General features: G+C 49.7%; 1 non-coding gene across 1 annotated transcript; it reads left to right on the forward strand.

Annotated features, from left to right (window-relative positions):
• Positions 1-12,413: 12,413 nt before the first annotated feature.
• On the forward strand, positions 12,414-12,574 carry LOC142871146 (U1 spliceosomal RNA). The gene has a single exon (XR_012919421.1). It is a non-coding gene; the product is annotated as a U1 spliceosomal RNA (small nuclear RNA).
• Positions 12,575-14,036: the final 1,462 nt, after the last annotated feature.

A 14,036-nucleotide genomic window follows, 5' to 3' on the forward strand; every position in this document is an offset into this window, starting at 1 on the left:
GCCATAATTCTTGCCCTCAGAGAGCCCGGCAAGCTGTTGTGGAAGTGAATATTGAAGGCCGCTAGTTCCCAAGCCCTAAACCCCATGTGCCAGACATTATAGGATTTAATGAGACAGCCACCCATGAAACAGATATGAACCCAGGGTAGTGAACTGTGAACACAGGAGGAGTTTAATTGGCTAGGCGTGCCAGAGTCGGGAAAGAAAGGCAGTTGAGAGCAGAGCAGTCGAGAAGTTTCCCAAAGGGGAAAAAGCCCTTCGCTGATTTGGAGACAGAATGTGGAGGCAATAAGATCATCTTCTTTCTCTCTTTCTGTCTCTACCTCTCTTTGTCTCCCCGTCTCTCTCTCTCTCTTTCCTTTTCTTCTTCCCATACAATAAGCCACTCCATAAATAGGCAAACTTTCCTTATGCCAAACCATGAGCCTGTCATTAAAACCCTATTGGAATAATTAACAGGAAAATGGATAAACAAATTATTGCATATCATCCGTTGGAATACTAGTCATCAATAAAGAGGACAACCTACTGTTACATCATGCTAAATGAAAGAGGCCAAACAGAAGAGACTATACATCATATGATTCTATTTATATAAAATTTCTGGAAAAGGTAAAACAACATAGAAAAAAAAGCAGATAGATTACTAGTTGTCTGAGGCTGGGAGCCGAAGTGGGGATTGAATAGCACAAGAAGTTTTGGGGTAACAAGTGTTCCAAAACTAGATTGTGCTGCTGGTTGCACAACTGTATAAATTTACATAAATCGTTTAGGGTATACTTAAAGTGAGGGAATATTATGACATATCAGTTTTACCACCTTGGAGAAGCATGACAATTAAAAAAAGAGAAGATAGTTGATGAATGGACATACAGTTAGACATGTGATAAAATGATAATAAAATGTTGATCATGCAGCCGGATGCAGTGGCTCACGCCTGTAATTCTAGCAAGGATTTTTAACTTGACAATTGAGAAATACAAGAGGGAATTTTTTTTTAATGAATACTTTTTCTAAATGAAAATTTTTTGTAGTTACTATATATGAACCAAGAAAGATATAACTTAGGGTTTTGGTTGTCTTTTGTTTTGTTTTGTATTTTTTTGGCATAGTTTGTTAATTTTTCTAACTTTATCAAAGTTTGCAGCTCATACCTCAACAGAACAGGGATATTTTAAATCACATAACTACAGACCAACTGAAGCAATATTTTTACAAGGTTTTTTTCTTTTCTCCTTATTATTAGATTGTTAATGTGTTAGTGGAAGAAACAGCAAAATTCTCCGTAAGCTTTTTCTAAAGTCCTATATTGGTCCAGATTTTAGATTCTCAGAATAAATGTTTTTCACAGAAAAAAAAAAGGGGGGGGGAGGCCAAGGCAGGAGGATTGCTCAAGGTCAGAAGTTCGAAACCAGCCTGAGCCAGAGCGAGACCCTATCTCTACTAAAAATAGAAAGAAATTAATTGGACTACTAAAAATATATAGAAAAAATTATCCAGGCATAGTGGTACATGCCTGTAGTCCCAGCTACTCAGGAGGCTGAGGCAGGAGGATTGCTTGAGCCCAGAAGTTTAAGGTTGCTGTGAGCTAGGCTGACACCACAGCACTCTAGCCCACGGAACAGAGTGAGACTCTGTCTCAAAAAAAAAAAAAAAAAAAAATGTTGATCACGCAATTAGCTTATATGATTAATGTCGACATGGCTGATCACCGTATAATTTTGTTCAACTTTTCTGTATGTTTGAATGCGTTCATGATAGAATATTAGGGAAATTTTAGGAAGCTGGAAGCAGGAAAGTAATCAAAGGATTTATGGTTTAGAAAGGTAATTTTGGCCACCAAAATGTTGAAATGAAAACACTGACAATGGTGGTGTTGGTGAAGACGTGAAGAAACGGGGACTCTCACACACGACAGCTAGGAGCATAACTTGATACAACCGCTTTGGAAGCTGGCAGTATCTACCCCATGACACAGCAATTCCACTCCTGGTTATTTAATAGAAATGTGTACACTCGCACACCGCAAGGCAAAGATAAGAATGTTACAGCAGCCTTATCCACCATAGCCCTGAACTGGGAACAACCCAACGATTATTAGTAGAATGGATTAAAAATTGCATGTTCATACTATGGGATGCTATACAACAATGAGAATAAATTAACCACACACACACACACACACACACACACACACACAGGTGAAATTCATATGGGTGAATTTCAAAATGTTAAGCAAAAGAAACCAGACACAATCACATTCGTGCTGTGTGATTCCATTTACATAATATTCCAAAGTCGGGCAATACTGACTGTCAGGAGTGGAGGGCAGAAGAGTGCCTGCCTTTGGTGGGAGTGACAACTGGGAGGGGACACCAGGCGAGCGTGGGAAGCCAGCAATGCTCTATTTCTTGATCTGGATGATGAGTTAGTTGCATGTAAAATATCACTGAGCCATGTACTTAACATTTGTGCACTTTTCTGCATTTATTTTTTAATTAGGGAAAAAAAAAGTTTACTAAACAATTGAGAAAAAAAGAAACCTATCTGACCTTTACTCAAGGACACCCTCACCTTAAACCTGACCTCCGAGGGGCTTCTGGAGATGTGGCAAATTTTGCTTCCGCCACTCCGAGCAGCCTGGGACAGTCTCCGGACCAGATCTAGCGCAGGCAAAGTCCTTGGCATTTGTCAGATCTGCAAGGTCACAGGACAGGGAAGAGGCATTGGAGGATTGGATGGCAAGCTAGCCCAGGGAACCCGCAAAAGTCCTAGAAAGTTTGGCATGCCACCCTAAATCAGGGTGAATCATAAAGGAGCATTCCAGCCCGGGCCTGCATGAGATCGGGGTGAGCCAGTCGCGGTTAAGAGCTGGTGAGAGACATATCGGGCCTGCTCTCCTGCTCAAAGCTGCCGCCTCCAAACAATCCCCTGCGTTGTTATAGTTGTCTAAAAGGGCTCTAAAAAATTCTACTAAAATGAACTCAGCAGGAACTCCTTTTGTAAAAGGAATACTCACTCTTCTGATATATTTTGTGTTGGTGAGGTTTCCATTTTCAGATGACAGGGCTTCTCAGCGCAGAGTCTATCTTTTTTCTCCTTTATAATCAACACAAATTTTCCACGAAAGGAAGAGAGGGAGGCTGGTTTATAGGTTAGCCATAGCAGGCAGTCAAATTCCAGGTAAAACAGTCAGCCTTTCCGTGATAACAAACCATTGAGTACTGGCACTGTCTGTACGCCTTCCTAGGGGTGAGAAAATGTTAGAAATGTGATTAGAAATTGCAAGCCTCTGGCTCAGGAATGAAATGGTGACAAAAAGCATGCAACCTAAAGTATTATCAGGTTTAGGCAACAGTTTTGATGTGTCAACAGGCCCCAGAAAAGACAGCCACCAACTATGTATAAACTTGTTGTTTGAGGCCAGGCATCCTGGCTCATAATCCTAGCGCTCTGGGAGGCCAAGGAGGGAGGATTGCTTGAGGTCAGGCATTCATGAACATCCTAAGCAAGAATGAGACCCCCCATCTCTACGGAAAAGAGAAAACTTAGCTGGGCGTGGTGGTGCGCACCTATAGTCCCAGCTACTCAGGAGGCTTAGACGGGAGGATTGCTCAAGCTCAGGAGTTTGAGGTTGCAGTGAGATATGATGACGCCACTGCACTCTACACTGGGCGACAGAGCGAGACTGTGTCTCAAAAAAGAAACAAAACTTGTTGGGAGCTCCATAATATTGAACAAACATTTGTAGAATGAATGAATGTGCAGTGGACATTCGCAGAGCCAACTTTCAGGAGACTTTTGCCAGCTGCAGACCACGATAGCCCACATAGTGGGCTGGCTTCGCCCAGCGAACACCCTGCCATACTCGGGTAGAATGAGGGAGAGGAGCTCGAATGCCAAGTGATCAACCAAGAAACTCTATTACGGGCTTCTATGCCCAGATAAATTTGAGAACAGCTATGTTCAAGAAAAACACAGGGTGTGATGACGAGGCTATGAGGAAATGGGCTCAAACACAGCTAGTGGCGGTGGGGCTGGGACCACCCCTATGGAGTGGGTGACAGTATCTCTCAAAATTAAAAATGCACATGGCCTTTGACCCAGCAATTCTACTCCCTGGAATTTTTCCTACTGATACACTCCCACACGTACCAAATGACGTGTGGACAAGGATATTTGTTTGCAGAACTGTTTATAATAATAAAAAGCCTGGAAACAGCCCAAATCTCTCAAAAAGAGGTCTGGCAAAATAATCTTGGGAGCAGTAGCTAACATTTATTTAGTGCTTACTGCACACCAGGCACTGTTGTAAGCCCTTTACAAGTGTTATCTCATTGAATACTCACAAAATGCTTTGAGGTAGATGCTATTATCTCTGGTCCACAAATGAGGAAACTGAGTCACTAACACATTAAGAAACTGGCTCAACATTAAACAACTGGTTCGAAGCAGAGCAAGGATCTAAACTCTAGCATTCTGCCTCCAAAGTGTATGCTCTTAATCACCCCATTATACAATATCTTCCAAATAAACATTTGAACCATCTGTTCCATGGAACACACTGGAGGCACAAGAAAGAATGAGGCAGCTCTGAGTGGACTCCCATCGGATGGTCTCCAGATTGCTGTAAAGTGGAAGAGGAAAGGTACGGAACAGTGTGGAGAAAAGTCACCATTTGTGTGGGAGAAAAAAGTTTATAAATATATATATTTTAGACTATCTTTAGAAGGATACACAGGAAACTGGCAACTCAGGGGCCTCCAAGAAAGGAACTGAGTAAGTAGCTGGAGGAAAGGACAGAAGAGAGACTTATATTTCTGTCTGAATTTTTTTTTAAAAACCTTTTGTTTTATTTCGATGTAATTTCAAACTTACAGAAAAGTCACAAGAATAAGATAGAACTACCAATATCCTTCACCTACATTCACTAATTTTTATTGTGCTCGCATTTTTTTTTACTATGTCCAATATAGTACCTCTTTAAAATAAAAAATTAACAAGACAGAGTGAAATAAGTATTTTCTACCTCAGAAATTCTAGAGCAGGGCTCCTCAAACTTTTTAAACCAGGGGCCAGTTCACTGTCCCTCAGACCATTAAAGAGTGCCCACTGTGGGCCCGGACGAGTTGGCTGCTAAGCAGGACAGGAAGTGGCGGCAAAAACACCCAGAGGGCCGGATAAATTTGCTAGGCGGCGCGTATGTGGCCCGTGGGCTGTAGTTTGAGGATGCCTGTCTAGAGATTTTAAGATGCTAGCTGTTCAAATCTCTCAGAAGCAAGAGACTGCATACCTTTTTCTTGAAGTCTATCTTGAAACGCTCATATCCTCTGGAACAGATGCTTCTTCACCCAGAAGGATGTGCCTGAGCCAAGGGTCTGAGAGAAGAGGCCTAAGGAAGCTTCCAGAACCATAGAGTAAGGCCAGAAGCAGCTGTGCCTGGCTCAGGGTTAGGGTAGGGCAGGGACAGAGCTGATTGGCCACAGGGCTCCTACCTCCCGAGAAGATTCCCTCCACTCTGCTGAGGGTGAGGATCACAGCAGGTAGAGAGGAAAGAGAGGTGTGCCAGTGTCCAGACAATGCCACCACGCCCTCCCAGTCCTGCCTAGTCCCTCTTAGTACCTGCTCAGGCCCTGGTGCCACTGAGCTTGGTGCCTGAGGACAGGACCATGTCTCTCCTCAGACTGGGGCTCCCTGAGGACAGGGCCGTGTCTCCCTTCAGACTGGGGTTCCCTGAGGACAGGACCATGTCTCCCCTCAGACTGGGGCTCCCTGAGGACAGGGCCGTGTCTCCCCTCAGACTGGGGTTCCCTGAGGACAGGACCATGTCTCTCCTCAGACTGGGGCTCTCCGAGGACAGGGCCGTGTCTCCCCTCAGACTGGGCTCCCCGAGGACAGGGCCTTGTCTCCCCTCAGACTGGGCTCCCCGAGGACAGGGCCATGTCTCCCCTCAGACTGGGGTTCCCTGAGGACAGGACCATGTTTCCCCTCAGACTGGGGCTCCCCGAGGACAGGACCATGTCTCTCCTCAGACTGAGCTCCCCGAGGACAGGACCATGTCTCCCCTCAGACTGGGGCTCCCCAAGGACAGGGCCTTGTCTCCCCTCAGACTGGGCTCCCCGAGGACAGGGCCATGTCTCCCCTCAGACTGGGGTTCCCTGAGGACAGGACCATGTCTCCCCTCAGACTGGGGCTCCCCGAGGACAGGGCCTGTCTCCCCTCAGACTGGGGTTCCCTAAGGACAGGACCATGTCTCTCCTCAGACTGGGGCTCCCCGAGGACAGGGCCTTGTCTCCCCTCAGACTGGGCTCCTCAATCAGGAGCCTTGCAGAGCAATAGGTTGGGCATGGCAGTCTCCTCCCACCCTCTGTTTTGATTCAAAGGCCAAGGCCCTGTGCAGGCCCCCATTTCCCACACCCCCCGAGTCTGAGGCCCTTTGCTTGCTTGGAAGGGAGGCTGAAGGCCTGCCGCTGACATCAGCAGCCCGTGGCAGGGTCATTGCATAACAGCAACCTGGCCGCAGGTTTCTGATGATTCAGCACTGTGGCCTGCACAGCACTCCAACTTCTGTGAGGCTGGACTCAGGACAAGGCTCCTCAGGGGACTGGAGGCCCGAGGGTCCCACCTCACCCTGGGACGCTACGCTGCAGCCCTGGCACACTGGGGAGGGGACACAGTATGGGGGCCTTTCCTGGCTGCCCAGGCCTGGCCTCTCTGCATGTCTGGACCTGGGTGCAGGTGCCCGGGCCTGGGTTCCAGCCTGGCGTGGAAGTCACCCTGCCACGAAGAGCCCATTGTTGGGCTTTGGATGCCCTGAAGCAGAGCTGTGGCCCAGCAGGAGAGGAACCTGGGGCCACAGAAGGGACCCCAAGGGCAGCCTAGGGCTGGGGGGTCAACGTGACAGTTCTTTTTCAGACCACTAGATGTCACTTCCATTTCAAAGGAACCCACTGGTTGGAATTTTCCCCAGTCAGGTCCCCCCATCCTTCTCTGTGTCTTAAAGACACACAGGCCACAAGAAAAAAAACTTCACTTTCCCTGGAGGACCAAGATTCTGGAAACCTGGACAGAAGCTGCCTCCAACCCTGAGCTGACAACCCTTCCATAAAACATCCCACCCACTCTTTGCAAAGAGCCGGAAGGTCAGAACCCCGTCTCCCCATCCCCCACCCACCCTACAGGTTACTATGTGGACAGTATTTTCTGAAATCAAAAACAAAACGTGGCTGGGCGCGGTGGCTCACGCCTGTAATCCTAGCACTCTGGGAGGCTGAGGCGGGCGGATTGCTCAAGGTCAGGAGTTCAAAACCAGCCTGAGCAAGAGAGAGACCCCGTTTCTGCTATTAATAGAAAGAAATTAATTGGCCAACTAATATATATAGAAAAAATTAGCCGGGCATGGTGGTGGCGCATCCCTGTAGTCCCAGCTACTCGGAAGGCTGAGGCAGCAGGATTGCTTGAGCCCAGGAGTTCGAGGTTGCTGTGAGCTAGGCTGATGCCACGGCACTCGCTCTAGCCTGGGCAACAAAGCGAGACTCTGTCTCAAAAAACAAAACAAAACAAAACAAAACAAAAACAAACAACAAACAAACAAAAAAACAAAACTAATGTGATCAAACTAATGTGAGCACATTTTGGAGGACAATGTTTGAAACACAGGACACACACCCCAAAGGATCTCCTCCGGGTCAAGAGATTCCGGGTTCATTCACCAGGGGCCATTTTGTCCATGCCCCAGCTTCAGACTCTCCTCAGGAGTGCAGGTGAGGGGAATGCTGAGGAGAGGTCCCAGGGACCCACCTTTCTCAACATCCCTTAGCTAGCTGGTGCTGATTATCTCAACTTACAACGTGTTTTATTCCACTTCATTCCCCCAGCAACCTCCGTGAGGTGAGCAGAATTATAGCCCCATTTTACAGACGGAGAAACAGAGGAATGGAGAAGTTTAAGAAAGTTCTTCCTTGAGTCTCTTGCTGCTGTCCCACCTCATCTCCCTTGGATGCCGGCGGGCATGGGGCCTGGAGTCAGCTGGTGGGTTTATCTACAGCTCCAGGATGGCGTAAAGACTTGTTCTCTTTAGCTCATTCATACTGGTTTTTGCACAGTGATTTTTAAATCGCCCATTAGAATAATCTGAGGTGTTTTTTAAAATTCTGATGTCTGGGTCACCCCCTATACCAATTAATTCAGAGTGTGGGAGGGGTGAAGTGAGAGTTGCCATCAGTACGTTTTTGAAGATGTCCAGGTGATTCCAGTGAGTGGCCAAGTTTGGGAACTACCCTTTAGCCACCCCCCACCGACCCCGGCCAACACTGAGGATTTACCTACAGGCCTGTCAGGGTGGGAATGGAAAGGCAGTGGTGCTGTTAACAATTATGTAGCCCATATTTCAATATTAGGACACCCGGTAACAAATACCTCACTGTAAGGCAGGTGGGCATTATTACTTTCCACAGAGGGAAGACTGATATTCAGAGAAGTGAGCCAACTGGACCGGAGTTGCCCAGCCAATAAACTAGCAGAACCAGGACCAACGCCCAAGTCTTTTTAGCTGTCAAGCAGATGCTCGTGCCTCTTCTCTCTCGTGCCTCTGAGACAAGGCCAGCTTCTTCAAGGACAGTTAGTTTCCCATAAAGACAACAGTTCCCAGTCAGCGTCTGACCTCCAGCCCCGGCCAATGACTGATGTGCAGTCATAACTATGACTCGCCCACAAGCCTGCTCTACCCTGGCCACCGCTTGACCCCTACCCCTGGCCACCGCTGACCGCTAATTGAGATCCCAGTCTGTCCCTAATGCCGGCCGTGTTCGGCGCTGGCCAGAACGTGGAGGTGAATGACTCTGCGTTGTGTCATGAGCACTAACGATAATCAACATGCGGGGCCCGAGTGCCAGACAGGAGGTTGGTGTTTTTGTATTCATGATTTCTGAAAAGGATTTCCAGTAATTCTCTACAAACTGTCAGGTCAGGGCTGAAGGCCTCCCCAGAGCTGGAAGCGCTCCTGCCAGTCCTCCCAGCTCCCACCTTCTCCGCTCTGCTCCTGCTGCGGTCACTCACATGTCCCCTCGCTCCTGCTGGTCCCCAGGCTGGAGTGCCCTTCCTCCTCCCCACACACACTCTCCGGGATACCCCCCCCCAGGGCATTGTCCCCAGGAAGTCAGCAGGCCCCAGGGCGTCACGTTATCCATGCTCACCCACCCCCTCTGCTAAGTGTCACCAGGCCCCAGAGAGCAAACAGCCAACCAGCCCAGCATCTTCTCTCCTGTCTCCCCAGGTTGGGACGGCCAGCACGTCCTGGGGGGTGATGGCTGGATGGCGGGGGACGCTCACACACACAGGCACTCACCAGGCGTGTTTATGGAGTTCTGGGCAACTGTAAACTTGGCTCACGCTGGCTGCCCCCAGGAGAGGGAAAACCATAAACACCTTCTGCTCCGGCCAGCTTCCCTCCGCAAGGAGAGTCACCTCCCAGGACTTGGACACCCAGCATTATAGGGAACTGGCTGTACTCATCTGCTTTCTACTCTGTGAACGACGCTAGCCCCCTGTCCCCAACACCGGAGAAAGCCCCCAGGCCCCTGCCTGTGGTTCTCCCGAGCCTTCGCCCCAGCTGGCACTGCTCCTAGGAGGGCCTCACCCTTCTCGTCTACCACCCCCAGCTCAGCACCCTGAAAGGCCCACTTTTGGTCTCCTCTCCTCTAAGATACTCCCACTGATCTCCACACTGCATAGTGAGTACTTTCTGGAATAAGACCTAATACTTCACTCTTAAAAATCCAGTCTTCTGGGTTAGGCATTGCTGTGTCCTCAGGAAGGATTGTCCCACTGGGTCCCTGGATTCTTATGTGGCTGTGCCACAGCAGAGGCAGGTGGCACCCAGGCAGGTAGCGCCCTGGAGCATGACTTCTGGCTCTCAGGATAGCACCACCTGCTTGGGAGGCCCAAGGCCCTCTCTGAATGCACGATGAGGGCTGGGACTGCAAACCTCTAGGTCCCTCCAGCTCCGGAGCCAGTGGTTTCTCCTTCCGATCAAGGTTTTCTTATTGGGAAATCACACAACTGACCTTGCTACTTTGAAATGTTGCCGTAACTTTAAGGGGGAAGAGATGTCCTACTGAGCCGGGCCTAAAGTGTGATAAAATTAGGTTAGCTGTAAGGTGGAACTTCCAAGGCTGTGTGTTACAAGGCGTGGGGAATTGTAAAGCAAAACCACAGAATGTCTCCTCTGGAAATCTTTAAAGTGCAAGAAAGATATTCCTCAAAGGCCGAGTCTAACTTTGCTGGATGTTAGGGGCCTTTTATTATTATTGCCAGGAGAGGGAGTGTGACCTTTCCCGAGCCAGGAACGGGTGGGGGGAACGTTGATGGAGTCCCCAGTGCAGAATGATGGAGCGCTGAATAGGCGCAGGGCCTCACCCCCACCTCCTTCTTTGTCCCCTCTTCCCCTTAATGAAGGCTCAGACCAGAGCAGCCAATGAGGCTTGGAAAATCCGCCTGTTGTGTGAGGGGATTTTCCATAAATCTCCCTCATTCAGGCAGCGACAGCCCCGTGCCCTGTGGAGGGAGGGCTGCCGCATCCTGGGGACCCTCGCTAAGAACAGGTGCTTTCTGGCCAGCTCCCTGCTCCTCTGGGCCCCTTGGCCGCCTGAGGGCTTTGAGGGTGGAGGGACCGGCAGGAGACTGAGGGAACCCACCCCAGCCTTCCAGGAGCCATCTCCCAGGAAAATGGCCTTGGGCCCCTTCCGGCCTGCAAGGGCAAGGAAAGGGGCTCTGACTCACGGCTAGCACGGCAGCCTGGAGGTTGCTGTGTGCAAATTTGTTCAGCACCTGTTCCAGACCCCACTTACGAAACATCATAGACCACACCACGGAGGACAGTAGCCACTAGCCACATGTGGCTATTTAAATCCAAATTAATTAAAATTAGGTTTGAAACCTCCAGTAACGTGGATGATTAGTTGACATGCTCAGGACCCACACGTGGCTAGTGGCTACTGTTTTCCACAGTGCAGCCCTAGAACATTTCCACCATCACAGAACGTTCTGGCGGACAGCGCTGCTTATAGCCGATGCTAAGCAGAGCAGCCTTCCGTCAGTAGGGCCGCCCAGCCAGGGCGGAAGTGCAAGCATTGATGACAGAAGTAGAAGTCTTGTGCTGACAACGGAGCAGGCTCCAGGACTCAGGCAGCCCCCGTCTAGAGGGAAGTCACAACCCTGTCCTCAGGGAGTGCCTAGCCCAAAGAGGGTTAAATAATTCCTTGACCAGATCTGTTTTCCTGAGCAGGTGAGGGGGAAAGGGTCCAGCTGTCACTTAGCAGGCTCATTAGTGATGTCTGCTGGGGCCTTGCCCTCCCCAGGGGTAATTATTAACAGGCCTCAGGTGTGAGAGGGAGCATGCAGCCCGGGCCCCACTCTGCCTTTCAGCCAGCTGGGCATCCTGGGGGAGCCCAGGGCCAAGAGTCCCACCTGGTGACAGCCCCAGGCCTGAGGAGTGACACCACGGAGACCCACTGTGCTGCCCCTCCCCCGACCCCTTACCCTGAGCCAAAACCCTGCTCCATGGTTAATAAGATGGACTTCCAACCAGGAGGCAGAGAACTGAACAGGAAAGCTGCCCACCACCTCCCAATATTGGGGGACCATCCTTGCAGCCTCACTGGGGAAGGTCTAACCCCACCCCCCAAACCTGGGCCATGGCCTCTTGCCTTGTCAGCAGGAATTTTCCACATTTGCTGAGATTTCTGTTTGCCTTCCTCATTAGCCCAACGAGCATGGATGCAAAGATGACTAAAGCAATTAGTGACTGACCATAGCTCTGACAGAGGGGCGGGGCCAGGAGGAGGTGGCAGGGGCCAGAGTGTGGCTAGAGAGGCTGGGAGTCATCCAGCAAGTGTGTGCGCGGGGCCTGCACCAGGCCTGGAGACCTCCGGCCGGCCGGAGAGGAGGGTCCTGGAGCAGACCCGCCAGAGTCAGAGGCAAGGGACAGAGAGAGCAAGTGATGGCTTCAGCCTCCTAATGGCAGAAGCGGATCCAAACCAAGGCTGCCTCTACCAACGAGGACAGCTGCAGATGGGGACCCCTCCCCAGCCCAAGCCTGGCCCTCAAATGGCCCATGTTCACAGGGATGTGACTAGCAAGTGGGGATGCCCACAGAGAAAGAGTTCAACCTGAACCTCTTACCAATGGGGGTGGCAGGGAGAGAGGGTCTAGAACCTTCTTCCTGTGGCATATCCCAAGCTGACCCCAGCCATCATCTATTATACCTCAGTAGGCCCCCAGTCCTTCTGATCATCTGCCTCCATTCACAGAAAATCTGTGACATATGCCCCCATATATGTATATTTATTTATGAACAACGTATATGTACTATCATACTAATAAATTTTGTACATGATTAAAAATACAGAAAAAGAATACTTACCTGGCAAGGGAAACACCCTGATCACTAAGGTGGTTTTCCCAGGGTGAGGCTCGTGCATTGCACTCTGGGTGTGCCAACCTCTGCGGTTTGCAGTTTGGGGAAACCCAGCTGCATAATTTGTGGTAGTGGGGGACTCACTTGCACTCTCCCCTATTTAAAAAAATAATAAAGAAAACTTGGCATTTTTAAAGGATGAAAGAAAAAAAAAATAGAAGATTCTAATGCCTCCCCAAATCCTCATGGGCCAGTCTTGCCCACCAGTCTTGGAGATGTCTGATTTGCTTGAAGAGTATGGGTGACACATTTCTAAGCTTATTAAATGAGCAAATCTCCCTGTGTTTGCAAATTCAACACCACCTAGTCCTTCTGGCTAACATAAGATTAGCTGCTATCTCAAAATTACTTTGAACTTGAGCTGCCCCTAAACTGGGATGGAGATGATGGCAGAGCTGGCCATGTCAGCTGACAACAGGCTCCATGCACCCCCGCCCCACACGGTGACTTTGCCCGTGATATTCCCTCTAAGGGGAATGCCCCATGGCCATCCTGCACACTGGCCGTGATTCCCCTTCAAACTCTGCTATTCTCCAGGATTCCTTCCCTGAATTCCAGGCTGGCCAAGTGTCCCACCTCTAAATTCCCACAAGCCAGTATGTAGGCAGTAAGTCCTCGCTTACTGCGACTGTGGGGGAAATGACATATAACAAAACCACTTTTTTTTTCCTGTTTTCATTATACCACAATGATGATGTTATTCAAAGACCTGCAGTGCTAAAGTCAAAGTTTCCAAGAACCTATGGATGACGTTGACTGAGGACTTACTGTACCTCCATTCTGGCATTTACTGGGCTGCACTGGGACAATGTGTTTAACCCCTGCCTCCCTCGCTAGACTGTAGGACTCTTGTAGGGTAGGGCACTGTGTCCCAGCTACCAGTGAATGCAGACACGGACATACCCAGCCGTATCCTCTTAGCACTCGCCATTCTGACACCTCGAGGCCACCTGGGCTTGTGTATGGGGCAGGTCAGAAGTGCCAGGGAGTTGATACCCTTCCCTAGGATTCCCCAACCACCGACTACAGGATTTGGTGGCTAATATCCCAGCCCCCTTGCCCCCCAGGTGGGTAACTTTGGGCCAGGTGGTCTACATAGCCCCGTGGGGGTCCCCAGTGTGACTGAGCCCACAGCAGTCACCTGCTCAGCAGAATACATGGTACCAGCATCCTTCCCTGCCCTGCCTCACTTCCTCACTCCTTTACTGGTGTTTTATGGGATCACCTCCCAAATCAACTGCTAATGCTCAAATCTTTATTTCAGGGGAAACGAGCCCCAGACACTGACACATGGCAGGTGCTCAATACATTTGAATTCATGAGGATCTAGTGAGCAACATCTATCCCAGCCACGGAGCGCTCCGGGCCAGGAAAGCTCACCAGGCTGGAGCAGCAGCAGAAGGTTCCTGAGGAGGTGGACTGAGCTGGGCCATTCAGGATGGGCAGGACTGGAGTGGGCGGACAGGAGTGGCCATGGAATTCCCAGCAGAAGGAAGGACTTGAGCACAGAAGGCCGAAATGAAGGAGCCTTATCCAGAGGGCAATAAGGAAGCGCTGAGTG

Source organism: Microcebus murinus, chromosome 5, assembly GCF_040939455.1.
Source record: "Microcebus murinus isolate Inina chromosome 5, M.murinus_Inina_mat1.0, whole genome shotgun sequence".
Classification (NCBI taxonomy): Eukaryota; Metazoa; Chordata; class Mammalia; order Primates; family Cheirogaleidae; genus Microcebus; species Microcebus murinus.